This window comes from Chelonia mydas, chromosome 2 (assembly GCF_015237465.2).
Source record: "Chelonia mydas isolate rCheMyd1 chromosome 2, rCheMyd1.pri.v2, whole genome shotgun sequence".
NCBI lineage: Eukaryota > Metazoa > Chordata > Testudines > Cheloniidae > Chelonia > Chelonia mydas.
Genome location: NC_057850.1, coordinates 41,858,145 through 41,878,004, shown reverse-complemented (window position 1 = coordinate 41,878,004; position 19,860 = coordinate 41,858,145). Strand labels below are relative to the sequence as shown.

The following is a 19,860-nucleotide window of genomic DNA, read 5'->3' as shown; positions in this document are numbered from 1 at the left end:
ATGGAAAAGGCTGAAAAACACTAGATGAAGTGTGCTGAATAATTAATAAATCTCTCCCTCAAGAGTCTTACAACCTAGGGGCTCAGCTTGTACAACACACAGAATTGTGTGAGTGCTTCACAGAACAATTATCTCAGGGAAGGTGGCTGGATCATCAGAAGTTTTACTGAAGAGGGGAGGAAGGTTAGCATAATTTAGTATTAGTCTGTTGCAAGTATATGCAGTGAAGTGTAAGGAGTCGGAGTCTAGATCTAGAGTAGGCAAAAGAGACAAAAAGAGCAGTCAGAAGAGAATCACATGGAGATCAAAGAAAGCAGGAGGAGATGAGGACAGGGCTAAGAGTCTCATTAGATTTCTTTTTATTAGATTTAAGGAGAAAGAAGCCTGCATAGAAATGAAGTAAGGGAAAAATGTGGTCAGAGGAGCAGAAGATGCAGATCAGGTTTAATTGTGTCTTGTTTATCAAAATAATGCACTTCTTTTCAAAGTTTTGAACTGACTGAAGTTGTTCACACTGTTTTTTTGCTACACATTAATGTCGGGTTGGGATTCAACTCAACACGACAATTTTCCAGAAGTAGACAGAGTCATGTCATGAGCTGTGGGAACAATGCGAAACACTGTGTATAGTTCATTGACTCACCCGCATCAAGAGGCACCCTCCCTAAAGGAGGACTTTGAAAACACTCCTTAATTTAATAATCCACAATAACGAAGAAGTTGCATCAACCAGTGAGGAGACTTCAGGCAAGATCTGCACTGGGGGAGGGCAGCTCTGTACAGGGGATTCTTTCCAAGGAGTGACGGGGCAGGGCTCTAGGGGGGGCTCTCCAGTGAAGGAAGGGAGTGGGGGGGCAGCAGGTTTCGGGGCGGCGACTCTCTCTCCACGGAAGGAGGGGTGGGGGGCAGCAGGTTTGGGGGCGGCGACTCTCTCTCCACGGAAGGAGGGGTGGGGGGCAGCAGGTTTGGGGGCGGCGACTCTCTCTCCACGGAAAGAGGGGTGGGGGGCAGGCAGGTCCGGGGGGAAGGTGGAGACTCTCCAGAGCGTGAAGGGGGAGGAGTGGACTCTTTCGTCCATTCCCCCCAACGCAGAGCCCGGTGGGAAGCCCCAGAGTTTCCTCGTCCCTACGCCCTCCCAAGCGCTACGAAGCCCTTCCCCCCTCCACTCCCAAGATGGCGGCGGCCCCTCCCCTTAGATCCCAAGGGCTGGGGCGGGGCCCCTGGAGCCCGTCCTCCCGCAGCTGTGGCCAGGGACGGTGATGTGTGAGCGCGGCTGGGCGGGCGTGGGACGGGGCTGGCAGTTAGCTGGAGCGAGCGCGGCTGGGGCCCGAGCGGAGAGAGCTGCGCGCGCCGGGCCGGGCTCTCCCTGGGTAAGTCGCGCGGCGGGCGGCGGGGGCCTCGTGTCCTCTCGGCACCGGGCAGGCTCGGCTGTGGCAGGAGTCGGGCGGGCGGCGGCGGGCAAACTTTCCCTGCGGGCTCTCGCTGCCTGGGCTCCGGCTGCTGCTCCGCGGCCATGTTGGGAGCCCGTGTCGCCGGGCTGGCGCGGGAGCTGCCCCTGTGGGGACGGGCAGGGCGCGACCCCGTCCTCGGCTGCGGGATCTCGGCCGACAAGCTTCGCCCGCGGGGCTTTGCTCCTGCGGGAGGTCGGTGGGGACGCGTTTGCCCCCGCATCTCCGCAGAGCAAGGTGCCGGAGCTGGCCCCGTCCCCGTGCGGGCGGCAATGGCTGGGGGGGCGGCTCATGGCGCGGCAGCGCTGGGAGTTGTAGGTGCTCAGTGCCCATCCCGGGCCGGTGGTTACTCACCCGTAGCCCGGCTGCAGGCAGTGCCCGAGGGCGGTGCGTGCCCCGGCCGCGGGGTTCATGTGGCTGTCGGGCTTCAGGAGACTCCCTGTAACTTGACAGCATCAGTTATGGGAGTGGATTGTGACTGGAGGGGAGCGAGCTCCCCTGTATTTGTCACTTCGACAGGACCCTGTGGTTGTGGCAGCCGCGGGTAAATCTCTCACTCGCTTAAATGGGAACAGGGTTGGGCCCATAGTCTTTAGTTGTCTGGATTTGTTGTTTCACTTCACTTATAAATCACCCTGTATTCAAACTAAAACCCCCAAATCCTGGGTAGCTGTATGGAAATAAATATTTGGTTTTTGGGATTTATTTGGGGTTTGTGCACTGTATTTTGCAGGCCAGCTTTTTTTCTTGAAAAAAAGATTACATTTGTAATCTTGTTTTTTTTTTTTTTTAAAGGGTTGTGACAATCATGTACTGATTGCATCTCTTTTAAAGTACCCTACTAACGCTTTAAAAAGCAAAAGTGCTTAAGCTTAGTGTGTGAAATTCATGAGGCATCTTGGAATTTATCCCTTGAAGCAAATATATGTTCTATGACCCAGTAAATGCCAGCTGCCAGAAGAGGGATTTCTTTGGATTTCTTTGATTTCTTTCTTTCTTTCTATTATATATATAATATTATACACACAGTGCCTATTACAGACCAGCGTGCAGCCTAGTGTGTGTGGACAGACCTCTGTGCAAATGTGGAGTACCCTTGAATTCAGTGGGTCTCCGTGTGCGTGTGGGGATCTATCTGCCTGTGTGTCATGTTACAAAATCTGGGCCTAAGCACTCTATAAATACAAAGGTTTCCAAACAAATGCAATAGTGTATAGGATTTACACCAGCATTCAGTTCCTGGCCACATTCTTAATGAATGCCTTTACTATTAATATATGAAGTTTTTTAAAAGAACAGATAGATGTTGGCTCATCAAATCAGTATGAGGTTTCTGTTAAACACAATCCTTAATTGGTACGCCATTTATTGTTACTCTTATCTCCTGCGGGCTTCCATGAAGACATTTGAATAAACATAGCAAATGGAAGATAAGTGATCAAATATTTATCACTACTTACTTTGAGGACTTTGAATAAATGTGATCTGTTTAAAGTTGTTTTCAGTGTTGTTGTAGCCATGTTGGTCTCAGGATTTGAGAGAGAGGGTGGATGCGGTAATATCTCTTATTGGACCAACTTCTGTTGATGAAAGAGACAAGCTTTCGAACTACACAGCTCTTCCTCAGGTCTGGGAAATATCTTAGGGCTTGTCTTCGCAGACAGCGCTACAGTGGTGCAGCTGCAGCACGTTGTTGAAGATGCTCTTACGCCTTCGGGAGAACGTCTACCGTATGTGTAGTTTAATCCACCTCCCTGAGAGGCAATAGTAGCTACGTTGGTGGGAGAAACTCTCCCATTGACATGGGGGTGTCCACAAAGGGGGTTAAGCCATTATAACTACGTCTCTCAGTGATGTGGATATAGGTTGGTACGTCTGTTGTGTAGCCCTGGCCTTAAAGTGTGCGTTGACTATTATGCTAAACTATGTTCCACCTTGTATTTAGTTGTATTTTCCCAGACCTGAAGAAGAGTGCTGTGTAGCTTGAAAACTTGTCCCTTTCATCAACAGAAGTTGGTTCAGTAAAAGACATTTTCACCCTCCTTGTCTGTTTAAATTTAACCATTTATTCGTAGATTTGATTAGAGGTAAGTAGCTATCCTAGATGAACTAAAGCGGGTTGAAACAGTTTGATATGATCACTAAAAAAAAAATTTGTAAAACTGCCTGAATCTTCCATTTGTCAACGTGACTAAGTTTGTTAGTATTTCTGTAATTTATATATTGAAGTGTATATTTGATCTGTTGAAACAGTCTCATTTTAAATGTGATGAATTATTCTGAAAGCAATTCAAGAAAATAGACTTAATCGTTATACATTTAAAATAAGGCAAAAGAAAGATTATTACTTTCAGTTGCTTTTTTCTCTTTTGATTTTGTGAATATTTTGTGATATTTTTCTGTATTAGGGAATAATGAATTGTACTCGTAGTAATTACTACTTGGCGGCTACTTTAGTCTAAAATGTCCCACTTTATTTAGAAATGTGGCTGCTGCCTAGCTACTGACTAATCCTTGACTTCATCAGTATTTTTAGTAAGCAAAGCTACTGCACATACCTAGAACTATGGATTAAGGATTCCTTTAATAAATTGACTAAATTGACCATAATGGTCTAGAAGCATCATAAGACTTCATATTCATTAAATTTGTTTGGTTACTCTAGAGACTGATATCTAATACTGCCAAGTAAGTTATTTGAGTTTGTAATGCATTTAACATTTTAAATTTAAAACAAGACGAATTAACACAATTAGGGAAGTGAGACTAAAATTAAATTGACAAATTTTTGACTACTTCCTCTTGTTTCCCAAATAAGAAACTCAAATACTTGCTCAACTTCAAGGTCCCCGTTAAGATCTGTGTAGTTTAATTGGTTATTGTTAGTGATGGACTTCAGAGATGAGAGGGGGGGAAAACAATAACAGAAAATGTGGAAATGGCAGAAGTGCTAAATTACTTTTGTTTCAGTTTTCACCCAAAAGGTTAGTAGTGAATTGAACATTGTGAATGCTAATAAAAATGTGGTAGGATCAGTAGCTAAAATAGGGAAAGAAAAAGTTAAAAATTACATAGGCTATATCTATACTAGAGATCTTACAGTGGCACAGCTGTACCAATGCAAGGTAAGGTCTCCTGTGTATGTAGTTCTCCTGTCAGCATAATTTAACCACCCCCCGATGAGCGGCAGCAGCTATAGCAGCAGGAGAGCATCTCCCACTGACGTGGCGCTGTCCACACCAGCACATCTGTTGGTGTAACTTATGTCGCTCAGGGGTGTGAAAAAAGCTTTACCGACAAAGATGCTAGTGTAGACATAGCCTTAGACAAGTTCGATGTCTTAAAGTCACCAAGGCCTGATGAAATACATCCTAGAATACTCAAGGAGCTGACTGAGAGGATATCTGAGCCATTAATGATTATCTTTGAAAAGTCATGGAAGACTGGAATGATTCCAGAGGATTGGAAAGGGGTAAATATTGTGCAATCAGTTTGCAAACACCTAGAACATAATAAGGTGATAGTAACAGTCAGCATGGATTTGTGTTGGTTTGACATGATTTGTTCCTGACAACAGCTTTCTCTGACAGGGTTAACAAGCATTTTGGATGGGGGGTAGCAGTTGATGTGGTATATCTTGACTTTAAGGCTTTTGATAGTGTCTTACATGATCTTCTCATAAACAAACTAGGGAAATGCAACCTAGATGATGCTACTATAAGGGGGGTGCATACCTGGTTGGAAAACCATTCCCAGAGAGTAGTTATCAATGGTTCACAGTCAAGCTGGAAGGGCATATCCAGTGGGGTCCTACAGGGATCAGTTTTGGGTCCGGTTCTGTTCAGTATCTTCATCTATGATTTATAATGGAATAGAGAGTACACTTATAAAGTTTGTGAACGATACCGAGGTGAGAGGGGTTGCAAGTGCTTTGGAGGCCAGATTAAATTTCAAAATGATTTGGACAAACTGGAGAAATGATTTGAAGTAAATAGGATGAAATTCAATAAGGACAAATGCAAAATACTCCACTTAGGAAGGACCAAACAAGCGCACGCACACAATAGGAAATGACTACCTAGGATGGAGTACTGTTGAAAGGGATCTGGGGTTCACAAGCTAAATGAGTCAACAGTGTAACACTGTTGCAAAAAAAGCAAACGTCATTCTGGGATGTAATAGCAGGAGTGTTGTAAGCAAGACACGAGAAATAATTCTTCTGCTCTACCCCGCACTGATTAGGCCTCCGCTGGAGCACTGTGTCCAGTTCTGGGTGCCACATTTCAGGAAAAATTTGGACAAATTGGAGAAAGTCCAAAGGAGAGCAACAAAAATGATTAAAGGTCTAGAAAACATGACTTATGAGGGAAGATCGAAAAAATTGGGTTTGTTTAGTCTGGAGAAGAGAAGAGAAGACTGAGAGGGGACATAACAGTTTTCAAGTACATAAAAGCTTGTTACAAGGAGGAGGGAGAAAAATTGTTCTCCTTAACCTCTGACGATAGGACAAGAAGCAATGGTCTTAAATTGCAGCAAAGGCAGGGTAGTTAATGGAATAAATTGCCTAGGGAGGTTGTAGAATCTCCATCATTGGAGAATTTTAAGAGCAGGTTGGACAAACGTGTCAGAGATGATCTAGAAACTCTAGATAATACTTCAGTCCCCTGCACTCATGGCAGGACTGAGTCGGATTAGATGATCTTTCGGGTCCCTTTCAGTCCTATGATTTTATGAGATGATTGTTTCTTTGAACATTCTTTTGCAGGGTTCTCATTAGTATGTGGTGTTGCTACAGATGATCTGTAGTGCTTGGGCACAACAATATGAAAAAGTAGCATCTTTAGCTCTGAATTTAAACTATAACTTTAATTATACTTTGAGAGTTAACTTTTAATTGAAGAGTGGTTAAGGAGTTGAGTGCAAAATGAGAATCTTATTTCCATTATGACTACCCACTTCAATGGCTTCCTGTACTCTGGTTCGACTAATTAAAAACTGTATATTTCCAGGCGTTTAAGTTGTGTTTTGAGTATTAAAATTACTGGCTCTAAATGGCATTTAGACTGAATCCAGCAGTCCTTTATGTGCTGAATATGAATCACTAATCCCATCAACCTCACATTTTTTTTTACGTGGAAAATATATCACGTGGCTCTTAGGGGGGTGTGATGGGACTTAGCCTCCATCACTTGCAAGTAAGGGCTAAAACCCCAGTTAGTAATGCTCTGCACATTGGGGGGTGGCTGATTGCCTCCAGCCAGAAGAGGTGGAACTAGGCCTTACTCTAAATTTACTTATATGTCTACATCACAAAGATAAACCTGTGGCTGGTCTGTGCCAGTTGACTCGAGCTCAAGGGGCTCAGGTTGCAGGGCTGTTTCATTGCTGTATGGGCTTGGGCTGGAGTCGTAGCTGGAGTCGACATACCTTAGGTTGAGTTACTGCGGGGTCTACACCCCGGGAGGTTGACGGGAGAAAATCTCCCATCAACTTACCTTACTCTTCTCATTGAAGAGTGATCTGCAGTCGATTTGTCGGGTCTTTACTAGACCCGCTAAATCGACCGCCGGTGGATCGATCTCAGAGCTGTAGTGTAGACGTGCCCTTAGTGAGCACTGCCACAAGGGGTTTAAGAGGTTCGTGTTGCAAACAAAGCTAGGTAGATGGAACCACTTAAATTTTAAATGCAAAACTGAGCTGTAGAGGCTTGGCATGGGGAGGAAATTGGATTAGTTTCCTCCCTTGTGTCATTCAGAATTGAGAAGGCAAGATTTTGTTTTTTCTAAATATGCATTTGTGGCAGGAGTGTTGCTCATTCTGTAAAGAGGGCTGAATTCCATTTTTAATTATGAGTAGTGGGCTGGGATACAAACTTCCTTGATTAACAGTAGATCTCTCACTAATGCAGTGGTCCCCAAACTGTGGGGCTTGCCCCCTGAGTGGGGCGCAGAGGAACATTTGGGGGGAGGGATGCAGTGGGGCCCAGGTCAGCCCTCACAAGGAAAGGGGTGGGAGTACCACCCAGCCCCGCCCCCAGCTCTGGCTCAGCTCCTGTCTCTCGGCTCCCGCTCCAAGCTCTGGCGCCATTCCTGGCCGTGGCTCTCGATCATGGCACCTGGGGTGGGGGTGCAGACTGGGCAAGGGGGGGCATGACTGAAAACATTTGGGGACCACTGCACTAATGTCATTGGGAGTTTGTACAAAGATCCAGGGGGGAACCAACCTGGCCTTTATCTAGTAACTAAACTTTTATTTATTACCATTATTCAATATCTTATTGTCACATTCAGCATAGATTCCAAGGCTAGAAGGGACCATTGATCATCTAGTATGACCTCCTGTGTAACACAGGCCATAGAACTTCCCCAAAATAATTCCTAGAGCATCTTTCTTTTTTTAAAAAAAAAATCCAGTCTTGATTTCAAAATAGCCAGTGATGGAGAATCCACTATGAATCCCAATCAGTTGTTCTAGTGGTTAATTAACCTCACTGTTCAAAGCTTAGGCCTTATTTCTAGTCTGAATTTCTCTAGTTTCTCTTTCCTTCCTTTGCATTTTTCTCACTGTAGCAACTTTAAAAATCTCACCCATCTGTCTAAGGTGATCAGCAATAAAATAGTTAATGATAAAATGTTAAGCTAAAATATAGCTTTTAACACACACCAGTGTGATTAGTGTTGGTGAGGTGGCACAGGGCTTCACTCATCTGAGCTGGTGTTTCAGGTTGTCTGCAGACTTGAGAAGGCAATAATAGCTCTGATACACATTTTCTTTACTGCCATAATTAACTGTGCTAGCTGGATTCAAGCTAGCTCGTGTGTAGTTTTTGCTGTGTAGCCGTATCCTGGTTTTGGTCAACCCTAGAATTCCCTTACATATAGTAAACTGCTGTTCAACCTAAAATGCTCAGAATTAAGTCCTGCTTTCCCATTGGAAAGACCAGTATTGTAAATAACTACATTCCATGGCAACATGCTTTTCATCTTTTCATTGACTTCAGAATAATTATAGTGCTTAAGCTTATATTTTTTTCAGTTACTTCATATGATTTGTAATAGCAGTAGCGATATCCAGATAGGGCACTGTTGTCGACTGCATGGACAGGTAAATTATTTAATTTAATTTACTTCTGATTAAATTTTCAGTGTTTATTTTGTTTGAAAAGAAAATAAAGGTTATTATATAAAACTTACTTTTGAAGTGGAACAAAGTAAGCTTAAAAAGTTGTCCTTTTTCTCCTAAACAAATACAAAATTTTATAATGTGTTGTGATATTACTTGTGCTGCGAGTAACTTAGACAAGTAATTGTTTTAATGGTGATGGGGGAGAAAAGGGATATCTGTAGACCAGAGGTGGCCAAACTACGGCCCGTGGACCACATCCAGCCTGTGTGTCCCACTTGCCCAGCCCCTGAGCTCCTGGCCCAGGAGGCTAGTCCCCGGCCCCTCCCCTGCTGTTCCCTCTACCCCGCAGCCTCAGCACACTGCACCGCCAGCGTAATGCTCTGGGCAGCCAGGCAGTGCAGTTGCAGAGCCTTGGCCTGACCTGGTGCTCTGGGCGGCGCCAGCCACCGATGCTCCAGGCAGCGCGTTAAGGGGGCAGGGAGCGGGGGGGGGGGTGGATAGAGGGCAAGGAAGTTTGGAGTGGTGGATAGGGGGTTGGGGCGGTCAGAGGGTGGGGGAACAGGGGGGTTGGATGGGGCAAGGGTCCCAGGGCAGGGGGCAGTGAGGAATGAGGGGGGTGTTTGGATGGGACAGCAGGGGGCAGTAAGGGGTGGAGGGTACGGGGGTGGTCAGGGGACAGGGAGCAGGGGGTGATGGATGGGGCAGGACTCCCAGGGGAGCCGTCAGGGGGCGAGAAGCGGGGGGGGGGGGTCGGATAGGAGGTGGGGGCCGGGCCACGCCTGCCTGTTTGGGGAGTGACAGCCTCCCCAACCAGCCCTCCATACAATTTTGGAAACCCAATTTGGCCCTCAGGCCAAAAAGTTTGCCCGCCCCTGCTGTAGACAGTGTGGAAGAATATATTTATCACACTGAAGAATGTTGTAATGTTTTTATAAGTCATAATAATAGCTGTACTAACAAGTCAAGTCCTGCAAATTCTTATTGAGTGAGCAGTCCTGTTGAGGTAAATGGGACTGCTTGAATGAGTATGAATTGCTTACTTGGGGGCTTGCAGAATTAAGGCTGCAATTTTGCACAGAAATGCTCTTTTTGATTAAAGTGTTAATCAGGGTGGATTTGATTTAAATCAAATTGATTTAAATCACTAGTCAAGAAGACTCGATTTAATCATAGTTTTCTACATAAAAGTGCATTCTTGTTGGTTGTTATAACCTTAATACATATGCTTCACAACTCGGAGATAGATGTAGGTTTCATTTTTGAAAGGTACACACTATACATTTTTAAACAGTGATTTATTTTGAGAACTTTTCAGATTAGTTTTACAGCTATATCAGAAAATGAATGATTGTTTGGTTATTTCATTTATCAAAGGTAATTGAAGCAGATATTTATGAAATCATTGGGAGGTGAACTATCTCCAATTCAACAGGTTAATCATTAATATATGGAGGATTTTCTTGCCATGCTGTATTAGGAGGAGAACACCACCAGACAGACATTTAAATTTTTATTTAACTAAAACAACAACGTTAAGTATTCTGGATTTTTTTCTTCAACAGCAAACATATAATAGTTAACAAAGCAAGCATATGTCCCTCACTTCTCACATTTATCTCCAGACTTCTTCTCCTTGTCCAGATGTATTTCGCCCCCAACAATCTTCTGTTCATTGAACTTTTTGAAACGTTGCACTTTTAGAGAGGTAAGAGATTGTCTCTGTGTACACAGATTTGCAGAGGGACAATAGAGTTGAGATCTGTTATTTCTCACCTCTATATATTTATTTATTTTTATTTAAAAACATTTTTGCTGTTAACAAGCATGTTATCTCTGGAGACACAAATCCACAGTTTGAGAACTGCAAAACTAAGCATCTCTGATGGTATCTTCTAGACTGAGCACTGAGTCTCATTGGGTAGATGGATTATTTAGGTTAATCTTTCTATACAGAAGCCTGTGGAACCCCATAAATTTGGGTCCCTAATCCATAAACTATTGGAACTCATTTACAAAACTTTTCTTAAACATTACATGAATATATTGTCTCATACTATAGAATTAGAATTTATAATCCCTATTCCATGATGAGATATCTTTGAGCTATAATGTTTCTTAATTAAAACTGTCTTTAGATAGGTTTTTTTTCTCAAAAAGCATTTTATCAAAACAATCAGCTTTTTAATTTTTTTGTTTAAACAATCATTGATTTTTATCCACTCTGGTGTTAATACTGTTCTGAGTATTTTTCTCCTGCATGGTCTCGATAGGTCTTTAATCTTATAGTGTTAGAGTAAATAATGAATTTCTCTCTAGCATATTTGTTTTGACTTTACAAACAAAGATACACACATCTGTTGAGTTTTTTATTGCACTCTTGAAGTTCAGTATTTCATTTTATAGAGATAATTGCTTGAGTGGATTTTTTCTTTAAATCTGTAGGGCTCATTATTTAGCATGTAATTCAGTAGAATGTACCATGACTTCTGCATATTGTATAAAATGGAATTCAACCTCTGAAATTTGTGGACTTGAAATACTGGGGTTTTCATTTTTCATTTTTATATATAGTAATTTTGAGACTTAGAAAATATTTTGTTGGAACTTTAACATGTAGCAGAGGTTCTCAAACTGTGGTCCATGGACCACCAGTGGTCCGTGAACTCCATTCAGGTGGTCCCAGATAGTTCCTTCTAAGGTGCGCGCCTGGGCAGCCGCACACGAGAGAATGAAGGGCTACCCACCTAATTAGTGGAGCTGCGCAGGCATGGCTTCACTAATTAGGTGCTTGGACCCTGGAGAAGACACATGTGTAAGGTGAGCTGGTGGCCTTGTGGGGGATTAATTTAGGGGGTATTTGGGAGGGGGCAGTGGAGTGAGAAGAGAGGGTGGGGGGAATTTGGGACGTGCAGGGCTGTGGCCGCCAGAGGAAGAGGCAACTTTCCCCAGCTCCAGGGCTGCAGCTGCCAGGGAGAGACGGCACTCCTTCCCAGTCTCAGGTCTGTGGCTGCTGTGGCAGGGGAGAGAGGGAGAGACCCCTCCCTCCCCCTTCCCAGCCCCAGGTTGGGGGCTGCCGCGGCGGGGGAGAAAGGGCACGTCCATTGAATTAGAAAGCTGAGACTAGTGATATTAAAATATGAGTTGTGTGCTTTTATTTGTAGAACACAAAAAATTATTATTAAGGGTTTTTTTATACACCGCTTTTATCCAAAGCGCTTTCCAATAGTTAGCTAATGGTACAGACAACATTTGGAAAGATCATTAAGTGGTCCACGAGGCCCTCAGCAATTTTCAAGTAGTCCACAAAAAAAAGAGTTTGAGAACTACTGACATGTAGTCTCTTCGCTAGTTTGATTGTACCAGTTCAGATAACTTTGAGATCTTAGCAGGGTCTTACAATTAAAGTTAGTCATTACCCTTAAGTCATTGTTTGTCAGAATGTTGCTTCAGAATGTCCTCTAGTGACAGGTTTACTAAAAATGAGAGAAATCCCCTTTCCTACAATCTTTTACCAAAAATGAAGGAAAAGTAATTGGAGTGCAATCTAAAACTGTAGAAATAGTCTGACAAACAAGTTATTGCTAGTGTCAAGATGTTGAGGGTGCTGAGTTATTTGCATGTGTTAAGTGGATGAGAGGATGAAATGCAGGACTCTTATGCTGTACTCCACATCTTGGAACTTTTCAGAAAGCAACTTTTTAGAACAGAAGAAGACTGTGCAACGTCTTATACAACTAATTGCTTAAAAAAGGAAAGTTAACTTACCGCTAGCCTTCCTGATTTTGTAATATGGGAAACAAAACTTGACACATTTTTCACTTTCCCCTCTTCAAGTCTGTCAGACGGAGTGAGCAGGACAGACTCAACTGTGTGAGTATGGTTGTATTATGTATAGCAGTAGCACACAAAGGATCGTGGCTGCACTGTATTTGATGATATACAAACACACAGGAAAATAGTCCTCTTCTAAAGATCTTAAAAATAATTTGAAATAGGACACAGCAAGTGAATGATAAATGGTAGGATGGAAGATGAGGATGATAGTAAGAAATTAATGTGATTAGATGGGCTAGCTGTGTGCATGTCCTGAAGGTTCAAAATTATTGAACTGTTTTTTTTATCCCCCACCTAGCTATCATTAGCTGTCTGTGTTAAACTCCCACAGACTGACTTTCATTGTACACCTGTGCTGGAAATGTGTATGTGGAAGTGATCTCAAGACTACTCCTCTTAGACCAGGAGCACTGTCGTGATTATGAGCTGTTTTTTCAGGAGATAGGTCACAACTACCACTGTATAAGCCCCTTATGTCGGAGGCTGAGGCAAGAGGCATTGACAGCATTGTTGTTAGAGCTACTCTTTCAATTGTTGTGAATAGTTGTGGCAGCTGTGGGTGTGTGTGAAGGACTGGAAGTCCCTGCAGTAACTCAATAGGCTGTTTTTGAGCTTCTTGATCAAGATAGAGCAGTACAGCAGTTGGATTAAATCTTCTAAATGTTGCTGAATGTTCTCATAACTGGGGACTGAGGGGTTTTGTGGTTGCAGCACTTGGACCTCGGCCACCTCACTAAAGGTGAGGTATTTAATGGTCTCTGTTCAGCAGTCCAGAGTGCAAAATCATAATATGTGGTATGATACCGCTAGCAGTCTATACAGTGAAGTCATGACGGAGCTATCTATTGACCCCTTGCCTACCCTGGAGAAGTTTTCCACCTGGTTCAGTTGAACTGCTGGGAGCCCTGGTGTAGACAGGGCTTTTGTATCTAGACCTGTGTTTTTTACCCCTGCTTGCAATAGGCTTAACTAAAATGTTGGTAAAATGGGATTGGCCGTGGGAACCTGTTTACATTATGGCTCTTACTGGTAAATTAGTGTTAGCACTGATAGAATTTTTTTTTTTTTTTTGTGCCCATCACTGGAGTAGACCTGGCTAGAAAGTCATGTCCACACTACAAGGTTAATCTCTACAAAGCGAGTAAATGTGATTGCAAACGGAATGCCCTGGTATCACATAACACTGCTTTGAAAGTGTTCTGCAACAATGCTTCAACAATATTCCAACCGTGTTAAGCAGATGATTAGATTAGCAGATTGCAGCCATATTGGCCATCTAACAATATTGTAGAAATATTGTACTGTGGCTGTTTTTGAAAGTAGAAATATTTTTTATACTGGTTCAGCTTTCTGTTACTGTTTGCAGGTCTAAAGAGACTGATCTCACCAGGTCAGAAATGGAAGTTAAAATTGTATTTTTAGAGCATTCTTGCTACTGCATTTGGGCCCAGTTTTGAGCTGTGGGAATGTGTGGAATCGTGGGACCGATGTGGTGGTAGTATCTTCTGATTATTATATAGTTTTGCACCTTTAGTAGGTATGTGAATGGCCAGACACTTTTGTGCACTTAAAATAATTTGGCATGTGCACTGAAATATGCCCAAATCATTGTGTATTCATTGATTTAGACATGCCCTCTCAATTTTCACATCTTAGTGGTCTCCCTGTGTGAATTGTGGAACTGCCTGAACGGCTAAATCAGTTCTTCAGCAAATTATGACTGTTTACCAGTGAGGGCCCTTCCAGGCTACAACTCTTTCTTTTTGTAACCATTTCATGACTCTTATCTGATCTGGCTACAATAAACATGGTTGAATTTTGACTACACAGCAGCTTCATAACAAAACCATGTTGAACCAAGTCAGGTAAGTCATGAAATGATTACAAAAACACTCTTGAACTTGTAGTGTGGCAGAGCGCTTACTGGTAAGCAACTTTCTTTTGTCACAGAATTGAGTTAGTCTTCCCTGGCAATCCCATGTTTCCTACAGCGTGGCACCAAAGAGTGCAAGCCCAGTTTAAAAAAAAAAAAAAAAAAATCAGAAATGTATGTCTGAAAATCTAGGCAATTCGTGACGTTGAGCGAAAGTAAGGTTCTCTGCATTATATTAACCAATGTAAACAACTGTATTATTTAAAGTATTCCTTTACTATTAAATTATTATGGATAAGAAGTCAGTTCATGTGTCTGGGAAATGTGTTCTTTTGGAGGTAAAGATTAAAGACGGTCAAGTATTTTATTTTTAACATACAGGAAGCTTAGTTGAATGTAGGTGTGTGTAGTTTAGAAGTGCCAAAATAAATGAGCACCTTCCTTGTATTCTAGAGGCCTGATTTTTATGTATGAGTGGAATGAAAAGGTTGTTTTAATAAACATTTGTATAACTGATCCTAGACATGCATGGTACTGTAGAGAGATTAAAGACACTGTTCTTGCTTGAAGCATACAAAGCAGCATTATATTTTACTTTGTTCATTTGGGACCAACTTCTGTTTTTCAATAACTTAGAGTCACTGAAAGCCTTTAAGTTTTCCCTCATGTATTTCAGGTCAGAAACTGGCTAAATGTATTAATTTGATAAATCTTTTACTTAAGAGCAGGTTTTATGTTAGGCCTTATATTAATGGGTGACTTAGATGTACAGTAGAACCTCAGAGTTATGAACACCTTGAGAATGGAGGTTGTTCGTAACTCTGAAATGTTTGTAACTCTGAACAAAACGTTATGGTGGTTCTTTTAAAAGTTTACAACTGAACATTGACTTAATACAGCTTTGAAACTTTACTATGCAGAAGAAAAATGCTGCTTATAACATCTTAATTTAAATGAAGCAAGCACAGAAATAGTTTCCTTACCTTGTCAATTTTTTAAAGTTTTCCTTTTTTTTTTGTTTTGTTTACATTTAACATGGTACTGTTCTGTACAGTATTTGCTTTTTTTGGCCTTTGCTGCCTGATTGTGTACTTTCGGTTCCAAATGAGGTATGTGGTTGACCGGTCAGTTTGTAACTTTGGTGTTTGTAACTCTGAGGTTCTACTGTACTTGTATTGCATTAACAACATAATTAGTTACATAACATAAACTGGTGCATATATAAAATCTGATTAATAAATGGTTACAAAATGAGTCTGATAACATTTGTAACAAGATATTGCAACATCGAGATTGAATTTTTTATTCCACAGTTCAGAATGTTATGGCCAATAGTGCGTCCATGGTTCTGCAAAATGCTGCAAAAAGTTAAACTTATTTTAGGATTTAAAACAAATGTTTTGACTATGGGTTCCCTTTCCTTAGCCATATATTATAGCAACATTAAGGCTTCTGTTCTGCAAATACGCATTTGGGATGCCATCCAATTTACAGCAAAAGCAGTGAAATTCTTTCCATTGGCTTTAATTTAAATTGGATTAGATCCATGCGTAACAAGGATGGGAGCGCTTGCATGTGTTAAGCTGATCACTTGCACAAGAGTTTGCGGCACTGGGGTCTTAATTTGCAAACTTCCCCAAAACTGAGCTGAAATTACTGATGCTGTTTCACAAATAAAAAGTCTACATTAGTCTCATGCAAATATGGAGTTGGAGGGGGTTATGTAAAGTATCTTTCTACATTTTCTGGCTCCAGATGAAGTTTCTAAGAGTCTCGAAAGATAACATTGTAAACAAAATTGTTCAGATTAAAACTTCTAACTTGTTCAGAGAAATTTTATGAAACAATTAAAATAAAGTTGAATGTAAAAGGCATACCATGTGTGTACATATTTGCACCATTTAAAATGTGCTGGGCATGTGCAAAATGTGTATCTGAACACTGACTTTAATCTTCAGGATTCCTCCCTTCCAGACCTTGAAAAATCTACTTGCCAGTGGAGAATAGGAAACTTTCTGCCCCCCCCCCCCCTTTTTTTTAATTCAACCTTCTCATCACCTCATAGTTCTGTTCATAGTTCTGGTTATCCAGCTAATTTTTAACATTATTCTATAGCACCAAATTTCTGAGTTGTCTGTGTGCTTCTTGAGTCCAGCTCTCACATCCATAGAGGAGCATTTAGTAATTTAGTGTATATGTGCAGTTTGAACTTTCAGTAGCTTTGGAAGTTGTTGAATACATTCCCCTCCCCTCCCCCCCAAGCTGTATCCTTCTCTTAATTTCTTCGTCACATTTTCCGTCTGATGTTGTTAGGCTTCCTAGGTAGGGGAAACTATTCGCTTGTTCTACCATGTGACTGTCAAGATATTGGTGTTGCCTACCTTTATGTATAAATGTTTACTTGTTATATTTTTTTCTTCCTAATGTTGATTGTCATTCTGTGTCCCGTTCTCCCCCCCCACCCTCCCTCCCCCAAGATTTGAAAGTATCTTGTCCCCTTATTCGTCCTTTGGGTCAGGTGCCAGCCAGGTTAGCTGAGCTTCTTACCCTTTACAGGTAACAGGATGTTGCCTCTGGCCAGGAGGGATTTTATAGCACTGTATACAGAAAGGTGGTTACCCTTCCCTTTATATTTATGACAGGGCCACTGACATATTTTATGTTCATGTATATACCATTGAACCGTATGCTCTGTTTGGTGTCTTATAAACTTTCCCTCATTATACCTTCTAACTGTGTTAAATAGTTGCTGAGATAGGATGCATACTTTTCTTAATGTTGCAATACTCAGTTCATAGTTTTTTGACTTGCTGCTTTCTGTCCCCATACAGGCTTTTTATTAATTATAGATCTTAGAAGTCCATATTACATTCCTCGGGAATATGTATATTCTTGTGTTGGTGTGACGATGTGAAGCAGCAGGGAGGGGGGAGTGTTGCCCTGGGAATGTGCCCTGGGGACGGGAGACCTGAGAGCCTGTCACCTGAGCCAGGAGGGGGAGGGGGAGGTAACACCTCTGCCCAGGAATGTGGACGGAGGCTGCAGCAGGGAACCTGCTCGGTGGGTTTAGTTTCAGGTTGGGGCTGGGTGGAGGAACACAGGGAACCCCAGGGCTGGGGTCTAAGCTCCCTGCTCCCCCAGAAGGACTTGACGGAGGGGTCCTGGGTGTACCCACAAGCTCTGTTTTGGACTGTGTTCCTGTTGTCCAATAAACCTTCTGTTTTACTGGCTGGCTGAGAGTCTCAGTGAATCCCAGGAAGAGGGGTGCAGGGCCTGGACTCCCCCACACTCCGTGACAACTGGTGGCAGCGGTGGGATCTACTGCACCCTGTGAACGGCGCTTCCTGCAGTAAGTGACTGGGGAACAGTAAAACGAAGGGGGATTGACGGGGACCAGGTGTGCTGAAGATTCAGAGAGAGACGGTTCCAGGGGGCGGTTAACCCCTGGGAGTGTGTGACCAGAGAGAAGGACTTTTGCAGTAACAGGGTCCCCCGGGGGATTGCAGCGAGCGGTCCCAGGGGCGGAGGAGTCTGCAGCTCGACCCTGGCAAAGAGGTGGTGACCTCAAGAAGGACTGGCACACTAGGGGCTTTTCCTGGAAACCGTGGACAGCTGCCCGGCCTGCGAGTGTCCAGCAGGGAGATGTACGCTAAACGCCTTAAGAGCGACCTGGTGGAGCTGTGCAGGCAGAGGGGGCTGCGCATCGGGAGGTCCACCAAGGAACAGCTGATTGCCCAGCTGGAGGAGAGGGATCGCTTGGATGACCCGATCCCTGTCCCGGAGGGAAGCCGCCCGGGGGACGCAGCGTGGGCCCTGGGGCCTGACCAGGCTGGGAGGGGTCAGACTGCTGCCCAGGACACCCCGAGACCCTTCCTACCTAGGCCTGGGGGAGGGGTTGGGGGAAGCCCAGCGAATACCGAGGGTACCCTGACCCCAGCAGCCAGCAGGGGATCCTCCCGGCGGAGCTCCCCATCCCTGGAGCGGATGCGGCTGGAATGGGAGAGGAAGAGGAAAATGAGGGAGCTGGAGGATCATGAAAAACAACGTCAACATGAGGAGAAACAACGTCAACATGAGCAGGAGGAGAAGGAGAAACAACGTCAACATGAGCGTCAGGAGAAGGAGAGGGAGCGTCAGGAGAAGGAGAGGGAGCGTCAGGAGAAGGAGAGGGAGCGTCAGGAGAAGGAGAGGGAGCGTCAGGAGAAGGAGAGGGAGCGTCAACATGAGCAGCAGGAGAAGGAGAAACAAAGACAGCATGAACTGGAGCTGGCCAGGCTGAGGAGCAGTGGGGCCCCGGCTGCGGTGAGTGAGGGGGGACCCAAGACTGCAAGGAGCTTTGATAAGTGCTTCCTGGCCCAGCGGAAGGAGGGGGAGGACATAGACAGCTTCCTGACGGCCTTTGAGAATGCCTGCGAGCTGCACAGGGTTGACCCTGCAGACAGGCTCCAGTTCCTCACCCCCTTACTGGACCCCAAAGCCGTGGAGGTCTACAGCCGGATGACAGGGGCAGAGGCAGGGGACTATGAACTGTTCAAACAGGCCCTGCTCCGTGAGTTTGGGCTGACCCCCGAGATGTACCGGAGAAGGTTCCGGGGTCAGCGTAAAACGCCTGAGGTCACCTACCTACAACTGGTCAACAGGATGCAGGGATATGCCCGCAAGTGGACAGCGGGGGCCCAAACTAAAGAGGACCTGCTTGACCTGTTCGTACTGGAGCACCTGTATGAACAGTGCCCTTCCGACCTGAGGCTGTGGCTGGTGGACAAAAAGCTCGCGAACCCCCAGCACGCAGGGCAGCTGGCCGACGAGTTTCTGAACAGTCGGTCAGGGGGTAGCCGGGAGGAATCCCAAAAGAACAGGCCCCCCCCGATGCAGAGAGAGAGTCACCATGGGGCCTCCCAGCGGGGAAATAGGGAGAACCCCCTCCAAAGGGGAACGCCTGGTGTTGGGCCCCTCCGACCCGCTCGAGGGGACCAACGTGACCTGAGCTGCTATCACTGTGGCCAGAGAGGCCACGTACGGGCCCAGTGCCCCGGGCTCAGGGACAAACTGAGCAGACCCAGCCTACCCAGGGTTAACTGGGTAGGGACTCAGCTGGACGAGGGGCAGGCGACCCAGGAAAGGGGGGCTACCAGTTTGCCACCTGCTCAGGAGGGAAGAGTACCCCCAGCCAGCCCCGCCAGAGGGCTGGAGGCTCTGGACTCAGGGTGCTCAGTTTACAGGGTGGGCGCGGGGCTGTCCCTCCGGAGAGAGTGCCTTGTTCCCCTGGAGGTGGATGGGAGGAAGGTCAATGGATACTGGGATACGGGCGCGGAGGTGACGCTGGCCCGGCCCGAGGTGGTGGCCCCAGATCGGGTGGTGCCCAACACCTACCTGACCCTGACGGGGGTGGGCGGGACCCCATTTAAGGTGCCCGTGGCAAGGGTACACCTGAAATGGGGGGCCAAGGAGGGCCCCAAGGATGTGGGGGTACACCACCATTTGCCCACTGAAGTTTTGATGGGGGGAGACCTAGAGGACTGGCCAAGCGACCCCCAGACCGCCCTGGTTGTGACCCGTAGCCAGAGCCGGCGAGGGGCA

General features: G+C 44.7%; 1 protein-coding gene across 6 annotated transcripts in view; it reads left to right on the top strand.

The window, feature by feature from the left end:
- Positions 1-1,036: 1,036 nt before the first annotated feature.
- The window catches only part of PLEKHF2 (pleckstrin homology and FYVE domain containing 2), a 50,991-nt gene continuing 32,167 nt past the window's right edge, over positions 1,037-19,860 (top strand). Inside the window, exon 1 of one of the 6 annotated variants that reach the window (XM_037892252.2) lies at positions 1,037-1,370. The gene's annotated coding sequence lies outside the window, so the exon portion shown is untranslated. Of the gene's footprint in view, positions 1,371-1,868; positions 3,536-19,860 lie in introns of those variants that run through there. The other 5 variants (XR_006288426.1, XM_037892253.2, XR_006288427.1 and 2 more) reach the window with 5 other exon arrangements.